Here is a 16910-nt window from a genome sequence, read left to right as displayed (position 1 = left end):
CTTTGCCATCTGCTGGCAAACGGCAAAGCATGCAGCCTTTGCCATCTGCTGGCAGATGGCAAAGAGCCTGAAGCCTTTGCCATCTGCTGGCAGACGACAAAGTATGCCGTTAGCCTTCTAATGGGGCTAACCCCGTTAAGAGGCTTTGCCATCTGCCAGCTGATGGCAAAGGCATAGGTCTTTGCCATCAGCCAGCAGACGGCAAAGAAGCGTTTGCCGGCAGGGTTTCAGACAAACTGTTTGCCATCCGCCGACCATGCCTTTGCCATCTGCCATGGCAGATGGCAAAGTGCCAGATTCCAGTAGTGCTAGTGATCATCTCCATTTAATTTCATCAATTAGATGTGGCAGAAAACTGAAATTGTTTCTGGAAGAGGAATGTTGCATTGGACTTTGCAATATTGGTCACTCGTTTGATCCAGATGGAGTGGAGAGTCTCTTAAAATATTGGAGTGATCTAGCTCAACAAAGAAAGCGAGGTTTCTTTGTGCCAGTCAGAGCTAGGGTTTCAAATATCAGCTGGCTGGCATTTGAGTTGGTTTGGTCTTGGTTTTGATGTGATCCGGCTATAACTAGGGGTAGGTGAACTTCAATTACAAATTTCATAAGAATTTTTTTGGAAGGGAGTCCAAAGTCAATGACAACACAAAAATCAAAAATTCTAATTTTCAACGTGTTACATGGAAAGACTGGGGCAGAGGAGATGAGGTGCACATACAACCGGGAGGATGATATGGCCTATGTGATAGAGGGGGACGAAATATATTTGTACAACATCAAGAATGACAACATCACCAGGAAGCTTCATATCCCTATATCACTGTAGCAGGGGATGGCAGATGCGGGGTGGCTAAAGTGGACCCGCTCACAAACAAATAGTTGAAGGAGATGAGGCACACATACAACTAAGAGTAGGAGATCACTAGTAGAAAACGGAGCGTTAATACCGGTTCATAAGGGCCTTTAATACCGGTTCTGCAACCGGTACTAAAGAGTGGAGACTAAAGGCCCCCGCTTTTAGTACCGGTTCGGCACGAACCGCCAGTAAAGGCCCACCACGTGGCGTGAGCTCGCGCCGTGGTATGGGGGACCTTTAATACCGGTTGGTAACACCAACCGGTACTAAAGGGTTTATTTTTGAATTTTTTTTTGAAAATTTTGAAAAAAAAATTGATTTTTTTTTCGATTTTCAATTTTCTGAATTATTTGATGATTTAGTCTCTAATCGCCCCTCTTGCCCCTCTTAACTACTGAAGTGTGGATCACTCATTCCAAATCGTCTAACTTCCCGACCGGTCACCCATCCTCTCACTCCCCCAGCCTGAGCACGCTTAACTTTGGAGTTCTATTCACCCTACTTTCCAAGTATGCACTTGTAGTTTTTCTGACAAATGTAAGCTGTAAATCCTATTAACCCTCAGCAGTTTAGCTTAAGCATTAGGTCACACATTTCACCGTTTGAGTTTGAAACTATTATTCTAAAAAACAGTAATTTTTAGTAACACTAATATTTCTGAAATAAGTTTGACCATAGTTTGACCATAGTTTGACCATAGTTTGACCAAATTTGACCAAAATTCAAAAAATTGAAATAATTATTTAGTAACACTAATATTCTTGAATAAGTATGTAGTAACATTAATACTTCTTGAATAAGTAGTTTGACCATAGTTTGACCAGATTTAACCAAAATTGAAAAAAAACTTAAATTTGAGCATATCTTTTTCTCCTTTTGGAATTTGAGGATTCTAAAAAATTGCAAACAAGCCGTAGACTGTCAAAATCGGCAGCAGATTTTCATGCTGAATTTTTTGATATATTATATGTTTTTTTCCGACAAAGTATGCAAAAGTTATAGCCGTTTTACATTTTCCCTACACTTTTTGCAAAACATGTCCAAATTTAAGTTTTTTAATTTTCCTAACTAGTAGATGTAGTAATATAACTACATCTCGAAGAATTTTATTTTTTGAATTTTTTATCATTTTCTTTTGTATTTTTCAAAACTGAAATGGCGATATACCGGGGGGGGTAGAGATTGAAAATTGCCCTTTAGTACCGGTTTGTGCCACGAACCGGCACTATAGGTCAAACCCCTTTAGTACCGGTTTGTGGCACGAACCGGTACTATAGGTTAGCCCTTTAGTACCGGTTCGTGCCACGAACCGATACTAAAGGTGATTCCGGGGCCCCGGCCTGACGCCAGCCTGCCACCACCTCTTTAGTACCGGTTCGTGGCACGAGCCGGTACTAAAGGTTCAAAACGAACCGGCATTAATGCATAGCCGTTCGAACCGGCACTAATGGTACCATTAGTACCGGGCCAAAATCGAACCAGCACTAATGTGTCTCACATTAGGTCCTTTTTCTACTAGTGGATAGACTATGTGAGAGAGTTCGATTGGGGGAGGAGAAATACTAGGAGAGGACCGAGATAGATGACAACACCAGGAAGCTTCCTATCTATGTTGATGTAGCGGGGAGTGTTGTATGTAGGGGGCTAAGTTAACCAGCTTACACACCAATCATTGAAGAAGAATGAAGGAACGGAAAATCACCCAACCAACGGCCCGGTTTTGCTACGGCGTCACTATAGCAAGGGACATATGGGTTCCCAATAGGACATTTCCCTCAATAACTTGTATCGGTACTTACGTTGTCGGTGTCTATTGGCTTGTTTTGATCATTGTCATAGAATCAAAGTTGAACTATGTTTGCTATCTAAGAAAAGCAGCTACCTACCAAATAGACACTGCTCTATGAAAAACGTGATGCATACATGCATGCACTTTATTTATGAGAAAACCGACCCGTTCTCAGGAAATAAGGTCATTAAGTACAAAAAAGAGTACAACAATCCACACACACGCACACACCCCCACTAGCTTGAACATCACAGTAGCCGCCATGATTAGCACCGCCGAGCAACACGCCTGACTGCAAATGTTAGCATCACTGCATGCAAGCGTGCTAGGGTAATTTCGACACTTCTTAGCTTGAACTGTGTCTATGAAAATAGAGTAAAACAAAAGTGTTATTGCATGTTATCAAAATAACAAAATTGTATGATCAAACATATCTTGAAGCATGTCATTACCACAAGAAATGAAGAGTGCAAGTATCAAGACGGACACAACAACGATGCGGGTCTTGCAAGCCATGGTGAGCACTTTGAATGGATGTTGGTTTTATCTTGACATGTATTTATATGACTTGAAAGGTTGTTTTTTGTCGTGCTTCTTTAGAGATATGTGATGGGGATTGCGAACATAAGTTGTTGAAGATTGAGAACAAAATTTACTGATGCGTACCATACCAGAGAGGACAAATGATATTTATGTAATAGAGAGAGATTCATTACTTTGTAATGTTCATTCATATCTAGCCATTACATTACTTGTTGAAGATTTGAAGAATATTTCCTTGGCTTCATTATATAGGACTTAGCATTTCTTCTAAAGATTGAGAATACATTTTGATTATGCGTGTGAGAGCAAACAAAGGAAGATATTGGGGTAATCAAGAGATTCATTACTTCCTAATGTTATTCACATCCAGTCATGGCACTAATTATTGAAGATTTGAAACATATTTCTATGAACTAAAGTATAAAAAACTAATTAATCATGTGATTAATTGAGATATTTTTTGGAAAAGTAGTACAAATATAGACACTCATGTACATGCACAGAAACTCACTCATATGAATACACGCACACACATGCTACCCTTACAGTCTGAGAGACTCAATCTACAAAACTTGAGATAGATGAAGTCAGCATAAGCGCCTCGTAATCGTGTGGGAAATAGTAATTGAGATAGATTTAATGGAAGACTTGGAGAATAGATAATTTATTACAATTCACATGATAATTTATAACAAGGAAACACAGTACCATGTTAACATGGCTCATGCCTCTTTAATTACCTCTCCCTCTCTCGCTTTCAACCATAATTTCCCAATAGATATGATATAAATCTATGGTGATACTGATTCAAAATAACACTATAAGATATGGTGCTAAATCATTCATCGAACCTCCAACAAGTGTATATAAAGGGAGACAAAACAAGTTTTTCAGTGCACTGCATGATGTTCGCCTGAAGGGAAAATATTATCGTTGACCACACTCTCAAATCCAAGATATATTTAATCAGCAGGGTACTCGTCGACAAATCCAAGGCCCTCTATAACATTGACGGTGTAATACATCTCACCCTTCCCTGACCTAGCTACTAAGGCCCTGTTTGGTTCGGCTGTGGATTTCCTAATGCTGCTGTAAAAAATCTGCTATGGAAATAGCTGTGGAAAATCTGATGTGAAAAAAATGTAGGTCATTTGGCAAACCAGCTGATACAACTTTTTCAGATTTTTGACCTCAGCGGAATCAGATTTTGGAAAGCACGTCCTGGGCTGCTTCCGCTTTTGGTTCAGATTTTGGCAGCGGATTTTGTGAATCGGATTCTGCTAGGTTCGCCCTTTGGTTCAGATTCTGCTACGCGGCAGCGGAATCCGTCGATAAAAGCTGAACCAAACAGGGCCTAAGTCTTTGTGTAGAAGCTGAATTAAATGCTTAGTGCACTCAACTTGTATTGTGGCAACATCAATTCACCGGGCTTAAACATTTGCATAAAGCACCGACTGACAGAAACATTCACCACATCTTCTCCTTGTGCCTTACTGGTGGTAGGTTCATTGGCTGATTTCTTCTTTCGCTTTCTGCCCTTTTTACATGCTGAGCTAAGGGGTCCATAGAAGATGGTTCTCCGGAATGCATTTATTGGGTTTGCTAAAATTTAGTGTGCAATTATGAGTCATGATGCATAAAAAATGAAAGAAAAATCCGACATGGCCTTTGCTAAAAAGATGACATAACGAGTGCAAGAAATTCGACAAAACGGAAATGAATCGAGTTTTGCCAAAACATTGGCACTCATTTCGATACCTGTCAATATAAGCCAACGATACTACAATGGATCCCTGTTAAAAAATGAAAGAAAAATTCGACATGACCTTTGCTCACATGAGGACATAACGAGTGCCAGAAATTCGACGAAACAGAAATGAATCGACATTTCGCCAAAACATTGGCACTCATGTCAATACCTGCAAATATAAGCCAACAATTACTATAATGGATATTAGTTCAAAATTAAAAGAAAATTTTGACATGACCTTTGCTACCAAGAGGACATAACGAGTGCTAGAAATTCGGCAAAACAGAAATGAATCGACGTTTCACCAAAACATTGGCACTCATGTCAATACCTGTAAATATAAGCCAACGATACTACAATGGATCCTAGTTAAAAATTGAAGAGAAATTCGACATGACCTTTGCTAATAAGAGGACATAATGAGTGCCAGAAATTTGGCGAAATGGAAATGAATCAACGTTTTGCCAAAACATTGGCACTCATGTGATAACATACAACTATAAGTCAACCACACTAGAAGGGTTCCTACGCGTAAACTTACCAAACATTTCTAAACTACTATTCCCTCCGTTCCAAAATAGATGACTCAACTTTGTACTGACAGTACAAAGTTGAGTCATCTATTTTGGAACGGAGGGAGTAGTATATATTTACCCTAAACAAAGATACATCATACAAAATAACACTAAGAAACATTGGTATGTATTTCTAAACTACTAATATTTACACCAGGCACAAATCTCACAATGCATACCGAAGAGGTGGAATGCTTGGAGGGGGAGGGGCCGGACATGGTCGCATGGCTAGCCATGGTGGTGGAGCTCGGCGATGGCGGTGGCGACGGTGATGAGATGCCTCCTCCGGTGTTGGAGGAGGCCATGCGCGCCCGTGGCAGAACGAGGAGGGGCGCGGCAACGAGGAATAGCGGCGGCGACGAGGGGCGCGCGCGGTGGCAAGGGGCGATACGATGATGAGGGGCGGGCGCGGCAGCAAGGAGCGACTGCACCGACAGGCAGGGTATAAAGCCTGCCACACGTATGGAAACAAGTAGTGGCTGTCATTAGTAGGAGGCCACCACTGCTAAAATGACCTCCTAGGACCCCCCAACCAAACTTGCGATGATTTAGCTGTGGCTGGGCGAGAGATTTGCCTGCCACAACTGATAGAAGGAGCAGTGGCGGGCGCCATATGTCGCTCACCGCTGCCGTGTTTTATCACAGGATAAGATTTGGAATAGTTCACGGACAAGAATGCGCGCTCGCCACTGCTACTCATGTAGCTGTAGTGGGCTAATTTTGCTACCCACCACTGCTTGCTTTCAAAAACAATTATGGCGGCTGCCCCGCCGTGCCCGTCATGTATTGGGGTTCACCTATAAGCCTTTTTGTAGTAGTGGTACTTGGGTTTGGAAAATTTCCATAGTTTGACAAGTATATGTGTTGGTAAGAACGACATTGACATTGGGCAATCTAGTATTTCTCCATCAACATTCTTTCCCAAGTTGGAAACCATGATACTTTACAAGATGCCTAAGCTAACGGGATTGCATAGGCGGTGGCAGGACAAGCAGCAGTTGTATCATTTCCTTAGCTTAAGAAGCTATATCTCTGAATGCCCATGTTAGAGACACTACCGAAGGAACTCCTGTAGCAGCTTCCAGCCCTCAAGGAACTAAGAGTAACTCAACCGTGCCGACCCATTTCGTCCCCACATGTCTGTTTGGATTGGCGCGGACAGAAAAATCGACCCAACACACCGACCCAAATGGATGCATGTCCGCTTTTCGTTCGTCTGCCCACCCGTTCCCAGCCAAATTTTGAGCCTGATTTACTTTGGCGCCGACACGAAGCGGACGTGCGCGACGCACGCCTACTCCTCCACCAGGCCCGCTAGTCGGTGGGACATTGGCCATCCTTTTCCACCCATATTGACAGCAAACCCTCGCCCGCCCTGCCCCGTTGCTTCCGTCGTCCATTTTTCGATGCTTCTGCCAGCAGCCCGTGCCGACTCACCTCCCTCAACGCCGCCACCTCCCATGTCGCCAGCACCACCGCCTCGCCGCCGGGGCCCGAAAGCTTCCCACACCACACTCCGACGTTGTCGCGAGCAGGAAGCTGCCTCTCCCGCCTCGTCTAGCTCCTTCGTCCAACACCGCCTGATGTCCTGATGCCGGCACGCTCGTCGGACGCCGCCAGGCCAGCCACTTGGTCCAAGGGAGGCGCGCGTCTCTTCTCTTCGTCGGCCAGCTTTTTCGTCGATGCCCGCGTCTCTCTTCTCTTCGCCGGCCACCTTAATAGGCAGCGGCCGTTGTTCTGGGCTCGATCCTAGGGCACATTCCGGCTTTGAATCGCAACCGAGAGAGCGGTCATTTGCTTCTTTGGAAGGACTACTTTGACACAACCAACCCGCTATTCAAACATCAGAAATTCCGGCAGGATTTTCTTATGGCTAGGCATCTTGTCAACCATAATAGAGAGGGGGTGGTCGGATAGTATAACTATTTCGTGTGCAAAGAGGACGCCCTTGGAAAGATTGGCTTCTCACCTTATCAGAAATGCATTGCAGCCATCCGGATGCTTGCATACGGAGTGCCCGGTGATCTCATTCATGAGTACGTCCGTATGAGCGAGTCTACATGCCTAGCATCCATGTATAGGTTCTGCTAGGTTGTGATTGTTGTGTTTGGCCCTGAGTACTTGAGGGAGCCGACAATTCAAGATACAGCCTGCTTTGTTCGCGGTGAATGCGAGCAGGGGCTTCCCAGGGATGCTTGGTGGCATAGACTGCATGCACTGGGAGTTGAAGAACTGCCCTTCTGCTTGGCAAGGGCAGTATAAGGGCCATGTCAGGGCTTGCACTATCATACTTGATGTCGTGGCCTCACAAGAGCTCTGGATCTGGCATTCTTTCTTCGGCATGGCCGGTTCGCACAATGATATCAACGTGCTTCAACGCTCGCCGGTGTTTGCAAGGCTTGCCGAAGGCAACAGCCCCCCGGTGAATGTTACCATCAACGGGCAAAACTACGACAATGGATACTACCTAGGTGACGGTATCTTTCCTCAGTGGACCACTATTGTGAAGACAATCCCAAACCTGTCGGAGAGAAAAGGAAAAGATTTGCTCAAGAGCAAGAGAGTGCTAGGAAGGATGTCGAGCATGTCTTTGGTGTTCTAAAATCTCGATGGGGCATCGTTCGGTATCCTGCTAGAACTTAGAGTATCAAGAAGTTGTGGGAGGTGATGACTGCTTGTGTGATCATGCACAATATAATCGTAGAGGATGAGCGCCCGGAACGTATCTACGATCAAGGGTTTTAGTTTCAGGGTGGGAATGTTGTGTCTGAGCATGGAGGAGGAGCCATAACGTTTGCACAGTTCATCCAATTTCATCATAAAATGCGTGATTGGAAAACTCACATGCAGCTGCAAAATGATTTTGTTGAGGATATATGAGATCATGTTGGCAACCAATAGATTTATCTTTTTTTTAAATGTATTTGAGATAATTTAATTTTTATTTGGCTTGTAAACTATGCTAAATTTATCTGGTTGTAAAACTATGCTATTTTTGTTTGCTTAAGAAACTATGCAAAATGTGTGCATATTTGTAAAAAAAAACAGCAGCCAGCCGACCACGTCGGCAAATATAGGTCGGTGCGTCGGACGCACTACCGACCCAAATTATAAAGAAGGCGGACGCCGAGCGGGCGGCCGATCAAACGGACAGAAATACGGAGAAAATCACCGTCCATTTGTATCGGCGCGTTAGAGTTGGTCTAAATATAGGATCCTGCGACAACTTGTAATTTGGTTGAAGCAATTCCAAAGAGATCAGTTGGTCCTGACTAAAAGAATTTGGCTGATGGACTTCCAACGACCCAGCTACTAAATGGTTGGCTTGCCTTTGATTAGGATGCCGGCGTTGAGGGATTATTTAAGCATTCCAAGATTGATGTATTTGTTTAGTCCGTTAATCTATATCTACTAATAATAAAATAAGGTGCGTTTCGCCAATTTTTTCATTCATGCATCGTCGAAAAGAATTTTTTTTTCTATCTAAGATGGTACTAAATTCTAATTCGTTTGTCTGCTAAAAAAAGCCTTTTCCAGAATTTTGTACGTGGCCCGCGAGCTACGGCCCAGCGAAGCCATCCCACATATTTTTCGGCCCATGCAGCTCTGAAAATTCTATTTTCAACCAAGCGACAAATAGCCCGAGCTTCGCACATGACAACCAATAATGGGCTTGGCCATTTTTCTTTGTTTCTGTGTTTTATTTCTATTTTTATTCTCCTTTCCCTATCTCTTTCATCACTTCCAAGTTTATTTTTCTTATAGAATTTATTTCATAAATTCAAAATTCTCGAAAAAGTTAAAAATTAAAAAATATAGAAAATGTTCAGAATTCCAAAATTTTGTTGCTATTTTGAAATATATTCATAACTTGAAAAAGGTTTCCTATTTTTTCAAAATCTTTTATTGTGTTTCAAAATTGTTCGATATTTGTAAAATGAAAATGAAAATTTCAAAAATGCTCCAAATTCTTAAAATATTCTTGTATTAGTGAAATTTCCACGATTCAAAATAATGTTAAAAGATAAACATTTTTGAAAAATGTTATTAATTTTCAACACATGTTCTCATTCTAAAAAAATGTTCACAAATTCAAATAATGTTCATGTTTGTATTAAAAAAAGTTGGTGTTTTCAAAAAAATATTTGTGAATTTCAAAAGATGTTCATATTCAAATTTTGTTCACGTTTTTCTGCAAGTGTACATAATTTTCAAAAAACTGTCCAGGATTTAGAAAATGGCTCATGTTTCCTACGGTATTCAGAAACTTCATACCTTAAAATCTCCTTGATTGAAAGAAAAAGTAGATGGAATAATTAATGGGCCGTCTCTAGCGTGTGATGATGTAGCAAAACTCTTAAATGCCCTCGATCAATGAATGGAAAAATAGCGGATTGATTACTTCATACCTGGCGAAACCGCAAAGTTAAATGTTCCTTTTTCACGTGTATAATACTCACTAATTTTTCTCCCGTTGCAAGGCACGGACATATGTGCTAGTTATATTTTATGTTGAGTAGAACCCACCTAGACTTGATGTCAAAACTCAGAAGCTAACACTTGTATGCATATATGATATATCTAAAGATTGTTCAGCTGTTAGGTTCTGGCATGCATAGATTAGATTTTCCTGCCAAATGATTGCCATAGCTTTATCTGTATGGACTGAAATGACGAAAGTCAGTGTATACTACTCAATCTAAAGGAAACACAGCATGCTTTGCGTTGCATGCAGCTAGCGGTGGGTGCAGCAAAAACATACTCCCTCCGTCCGACAATACTTGTCATCAAAATGAATAAAAGAGATGTATCTAGAACTAAAATATGTCTAGATACATCCCCTTTTATCCATTTTGATGACAAGTATTTCCGGACGGAGGGAGTAGTAGGAGGAGCTGCTCGGCTCTGCTATGTTTGGGGCATTCCTTTTTCTTCATAGTTTCATACACAACGAGTCACTGTATTAAGATATCCTTGAGCTCACCAAATAGCTGACAAGTATGTTGGTGTTCCCAGTCAAGTCTATTGTAGGTTCTCATCCAACAGAGGATGAGATTTTTGTAAATACAACATTTGCCTGAGTAAATGGCCTCCTCTGCTCTGCTCTGCCCTGCCCTGCTGCTTACTGAACCGTTGCGCCTACTACTCGCAGAGATGCATACATGTGGCTTGCGTTCTCGAAGCCAGGGGCAGCTTCAAAGTATCGACAACCAAATTATGGTCATACTTTTATCCTTATGGACTGAAACTTGTGAGTTTGTTCAAGTAGTCACTGTATGAAACAAGTCCAGTGACTTGAGATTTTCTTCAAGCCTCCTAGAACAGAGGTTGCCTAATTAAATCTCCTCCTCCTCTGCTCTGCTGCTTACTGCACTACTCCCTCCGTTCCAAAATAGATGACCCAACTTTATACTAACTTTGGTATAAAGTTGGGTCATCTATTTTGGAACGGAGGGAGTAGATATGAGTCTTGCGGAGTGTTTGCACTTGTTGCAGAGATGCATGATACATGTCTTGCGGAGTTGTTTATTTTTCTTACAGCAGTACTTTTAAACTCAAGCTGAGAACCTTGCATGGATTAACCGCGTCAAGTTTTTCAGGAAGCTTGTGGTTCATAAAAAGCAAGACAAGACAAGATGCTGAAGTTGAACCTTTCCTTATGGGACCTGAATTACTTGCTGACCAGAGAGAGACCACAGCCAAAGCTTCAGTGAAGAAAGGCACTCTGAAGAACTGAAGCACATCAGGGTTCAGTTAAATTCAGATGGTCCGGTCGAGGAGGAATAAGGGAAGACTGATGGCTAACATTGGTTTTCCGAAGTCACGTTAACAATTTTCGTCGTCTTTCAAGTTCCGGCGATGCTACCATGTTTACCGTTGTATGTAAGTAAAGATGAAAGCAGAGTTGACTCTCAATATGGGCACAGCACAGATGATGTATGTGCCTTGAACAACTTGTTTTGTTATAGCATGATGGCCAGCATGCGGCAAATCATGCGATACCTTGACCGTTTGACACCGCTCCGGAACAGCTGGAGGCAGAGTTGTTTTTCTTTCCCAGGGTTTCAAACCCAACTTTAGCTCTTCTTCTCAACATATATACATATGCAGCAGTACTCCATATCAGTTTTGCAGTGTTGGGGTTCAGATTTCTCCGTTCCATAATGCAGTGCTTATAGATTTATTTTTTTCTAAAAGTTCACGTAGTGGGTGTTCAGTAAAAAGATTGTTCACATTCAGATTGCAATGCGCCAATGCGTAAGCTAAGATGGACTGAACTGCTCTGGACCAGGGACGAAACACAGCAACGGTCCAAGGAAAACAGAGGAGGTGCTGCTCTGTTTCGAGCAACCAATGCTTTTTTTTTTCTTTTTCTTTTGGCACTCTTCAGTGCTGGCAACTCGACAGCAGCTTGCATACATAATATTCGACACAAATATAACAGTAGGTTCTCATCCAACAGAAGATGAGATTTTTGTAAATACAACATTTGCCTGATTAAATGGCCTCCTCTGCTCTGCTGCTTACTGAACCATTGTGCGTACTACTGGCAGAGATGCATACATGTCTTGCAGAGTTATTCTTCTCCAAGCCAGGAGCAGCTTCCAAGTATCAACAGCCAAATTATGGTCATAGTTTTATCCTTATGGACTGAACCTTGTGAGTTGTTCAAGTAGTCACTGTATGAAAGAAGTTCAGTGACTTGAGATTTTCTTCTCCTCCTCTCCTCTACTGCACTATATATGTGTGAGTGTTTGCACTTACTTGTTGCGGAGATGCATGCATGCATACATGTCTTGCAGAGTTGTTGTTCTTGAATGAAGCAATCAACCTCGCACAGAATACCCAAACAAAAACACAGATTGGCACTCCAAACGGAGAGAATAAAGAAAGAAAATGAAGTTTATCTATATCTATACCTACTAATAATGCGAGGTGGTATTGTTGTCCAGTGAGGGCATGTGTTGTTGCCTGGAACACCGCGAGTCTTGTTGTCCAGTTTATTCCTCTGTTCTTGTTGCCCTGTGTGTTCATTTCGTCGCTGAAGGTGTTTTAAGTCTGCTGACAGGTTGACTAGTTGGTCTGCTTGGCACAAATGCGGGCACAATCCGCGGCTACTTTCCTGTAAGAAATGATCCTGCTCAGAGCATCTACAGACGGATATGTCAAATATGGCCCCTCAAACCCCTACATGCGCTCCTCACAGCTCCTAGTGCTGTCACAGTTAATTTCAACTTGGGAAATAATCAGTTCCATTGAAACGATAATATCATACTGAAGATCCTTTTTCTCTCAAACCATAACTCCCTTGGCACACAGTTATTTTCCTAAGAGGGTGGTGTTGCCAAGGCCATGCCATACCACCCTCTTAATTTCAGGTCGCATGGGTGGGTAGCAGCAGAGACTCAGAGTTGTACACTACAGGTTACGACGCATTTGTACGGCACAGTTCCACCATGCATCAGTAAGAGAAGATTGGGAGATGTCATTAAGCTAAAACGGCAGCCAAGCCAGTGAACCAGCAACAGTGACATTATTCCTTCTCTAGTATATGTTCTATAATACTGGAAGTGCTGTTATATAAGATGATCTGCTGGTGCTCTAAATTCAACAAGAGACAGGATTTTCAGCAACCGGGTGCCCCAACACCCTCGTGAAAAATAATTTGGTAAAGTTTATGAGGGTGTAGGAGCACCCGGAGCTGATACACCTTCCTCATTGAACAATGTTAGCAATAACTCTGCAGCTGACTGAATTCTAACCTCTCCAAAGTGTTCTTGTTGGCCTGTGTGTTCATTTCCGCGAGCAGCTGCAAAACAAGTGAGACAGCAAAGGAGGCAATTTATATATGTTACAAATGTATTGACAGGCGGACTACTTGGTCGACTGTTACTAAGTAAAATTACTCCCCCATTGACAGGCGGACTACTTAGTAAAATTTATAACGACCAGTTATGCGTGATCCACGGCACGAGTGCGGGGATACTAGCAAAATTACTTCCCCATAAGAAATGATGCTGCAGGAGTGATGAGTCCGGCCTCTCTATCGGTTGATGCATCATAAGAACCTGCCAAGCACGTCAAATGCACATTAGTTAGCAAATTTATTCACTTCATCATCAGGATTCGGCCAAGTTAAGTGTACCTAAGTTATGACAAGGATGGCACATATAATTCCGTATAACACATCTGTGTAAGAGCATCTCCAGCCATTGCGCCCCTCAGGAGACATTTTTTCAGACTCCTGGGGTTGCGCCGGCGATAAACTTGCACATGAGGCGAAAAAAAATTCCAATCGTTCCCCAATCCCGCGCCCGTCCTGCCCACGCCGCACCCGTCCAGGCCACGGCGTCCTCCACCGTCTCCCGCTCCTTCCCGACGACGGCGTCGCCGAGGCACTGCGCCAGGACGACTCCAGCACGGCGCACGCGCCCTGCGCCAGGTCCGGAAGCCCCCGCGTGGCCCTGCGTCGTCCCGGCCGCGCCGCGCCGCGCCCGCCAACCCACGCGGTGGCGGCCTCCTTGGAGCACGTCCTGGAGCGCGCGCACAGGCTCGTCCGCACCCTGGAGCGCGCGCGGCCGCGAATGCACGTCGGTGTGCCGCACCCGGCCAATCCTGGCCTATCCAGGGACTCGACGACGGTGTGCAGCCTGCGCCTGCCGGCGGACCCCGCGGCGGAGCTCGCCACGCGCACAGCCTCTTCGGTGGCCAGCCACGCGCGCTCCTCCTCCGCCCCGGCCACGCATGGGCGACGTCGACCACGGCCTCGGCACCTGCCGCGCGCTTTCGTGCCGCTGCGCCCCACCGCCGACGGGAGCGCCTCCATGGCCTCCAACATGGACGAGTCCTCCGACGCCGAGGAGGTCGAGGTCTGCAGCGGCGGCTACTCAGTCGACTCCTTGCCTCGGCACCTCGCGGGCAGCTCCGAGTTCTCGCGCGCGGTGAGCAGAGGGCGACGGTGAGGAGGCAGAGGCCGGCCGGCGCGCGGCGAGGAGGCGGCCGCGACCAGCAGGGGGATTCGGCCGGAGACGCGGCGAGCTTGGTGGCGCGGTGGAGGATTGTGGGGAGGGGGCCGGAGAGGCGGCGAGCTGCTTGCGGAGAGAGAGAGAGAGAGAGAGAGAGAGGCCATATTCCTTTTGCATGCAGGAAAAGGGGGGAGAGAAGCTGGCTGGTGGGGTTTCACCATGCATAAAGTAGCCCCGGTGAAAGAACATGCGGTGCCCCCATGTTTGGTTTTGGCAATTGATGACAATCTCTATGGACTAATGATGCCTTGAGTTATATTTGAAGGGTTTGTCCATAGGCTTTTCTTAGAGTCCATTTGTTGGTTTCAAGGAGAATTTGTGATGACCAAGGTGCTATTAAGGAATTATCCAAAGATTGGTCTTATGAGTATTGAGCTTATAGCAAGCATGTCTTGAAGAAGAAGAGTGTGTGATCATTCATGTTTACCTTCAAGACATCATTCAAATGAAGAGAGTTGGAAAGATTTAAGGTTGATCAAGACTAAGTCAAAGAGTGAATCAAGTTGATCAACACACAAAGCATAGAAGATGTACCGAGAGGGATCAAGCGATCCCATGGTATGGTAAGCATGGTCAATTACGTTTTGTGTACTAACCCATGGTCTTCGTGAGAGTTTTTTGTGGGGTTAGGTTGCGGTGTGCAAGTTCAAGTAGAATCATCAAAAAGAGATCATATACTTGAAGCTTGTCGTCCATTCTGGCGACAATGGACTTGTGAAGATGTGCAGAAGAGTGGCTCACCCATAGTGGAGTATGGGGGAGCAATCTACTAGTCTTCATCGAGCCAACGCAATCAAGAAAGGCGGTCCATCTTGAGGAGGAGAAGATCGTCATCATCTAGCTCAAGTGGATCATGTGCAAGGCAAAGGTTTTCCCTTGATAGGTTTTGTATTTTACCGGTCTCACGGTAGTTGTGGGAGACCGGGTTAGAGGATCGATTGCCGTACTATCAAGGGGGGCTCTCGATGAGTTGCTTGATCGTATCGTTCGTAGAGAGCTCAAACCATTGCATCATTGCATCATCTTTATTGGTTCTTGTTTGGTTCTTCTCCTTGTGAGATTTGGAGCTTATGGTCATTTTTATGACAAGCTCGAGTTCATCGAAAACGGAGTTCGCTTGCATCTTCTATGATGTTTTCGATGTTGGAGGGTAATGCCGGTTCTTCTCTGTTGGAGGTTTCACTCCTTTGTTTGTTAGGCATATCTCCCCTGCCTCTGTTTCATCGAAAACGGAGTTCACTTGCATCTTCTATGATGTAGTCGCTGTTTTGATGCTACTCGTTGTCTTGTATCCAACAAGCTTGAGTTTGCTCAATTTGGAGCTCATATGAAGAAGTTATGGCATTTCTGTTTTTCTCCCTGCTCTGGTCTGAGCGGTAGTACCGCGGGCCGGAGCGGTAGTACCGCTTGTAGCCCCAGCCGTAGTACCGTTGCGGTTTCGTGCTAGTGCCGCCTCGATTCGAGGGCTCATTTTTTGTGTCGGACTTTACGGTACCAGCCGCGGCAGGAGTGGCGGTAGTACCGCTCTCGAGCGGTAGTACCGCGAGGAGGAGCGGTAGTACCGCTTAGGCTTCTTTTCAAACTTGAAGCACCTTCGATATCTAGATTGTTCTCATTCATACATATCTACATTGCCAGAAGCCACACTAGTAGAAAAAGGGTCATACGTGAAGCCCAATAGTGCCGGTTTGTATTAGAGCCGGCACTAATGTGTACAATAGCACCGGTTCGTGGCGGCGATCAATAGCACCGGTTCGTGGCTAACCTTTAGTACCGGTTCATGCCACGAACCGGTACTAAAGAGGCTGTGTCAGCCTGCGGTCAGGCTATGGCCCCACCATCACCATTTAGTGCCGGTTCGTACCACGAACCGGTACTAATGAGGTTATGGCAAGCTATGTTTAGTCCCACCTCGCCAAGAGAGAGGGAGTAAGAGCGGTTTATAAGCCCTGAGTGCAGAGACAATGAAGAAGAGGCTCAGTGCTCACGTTGCTTAGCTTCAAGCCTTTGGGAATACGGTAGATTGCACGGAGCTACGCGCAGTGCAGTTTACACTATCCCGAAAGGCTTGAAGCAAAATTAACGAGCATTGCACCTCTTTTTTATTTTTAATAACTTATTACAACTCCGGACTTCTTCTTTTTTATTTTTAATAACTTATTACAACTCCGGACTTCTTCTGTTATGGCAAAAGGAAGGAGGAGAAGAAGAAGGAGGAGGAGGAGGAGAAGAAGAAGAAGAGGAGGAAGAAGAAGAAGAAGAAGAGGAGGAGGAAGAATGAGAAGAGGAAACTCCGGACTTCTTCTTTTTTATTTTTAATAACTTATTACAACTCCGGACTTCTTCTGTTATGGCAAAAGGAAGGAGGAGA

The sequence above is a fragment of the Triticum dicoccoides genome, chromosome 4A (genome assembly GCF_002162155.2).
Source record: "Triticum dicoccoides isolate Atlit2015 ecotype Zavitan chromosome 4A, WEW_v2.0, whole genome shotgun sequence".
Classification (NCBI taxonomy): domain Eukaryota; kingdom Viridiplantae; phylum Streptophyta; class Magnoliopsida; order Poales; family Poaceae; genus Triticum; species Triticum dicoccoides.
This window is presented reverse-complemented; position numbering follows the sequence as displayed.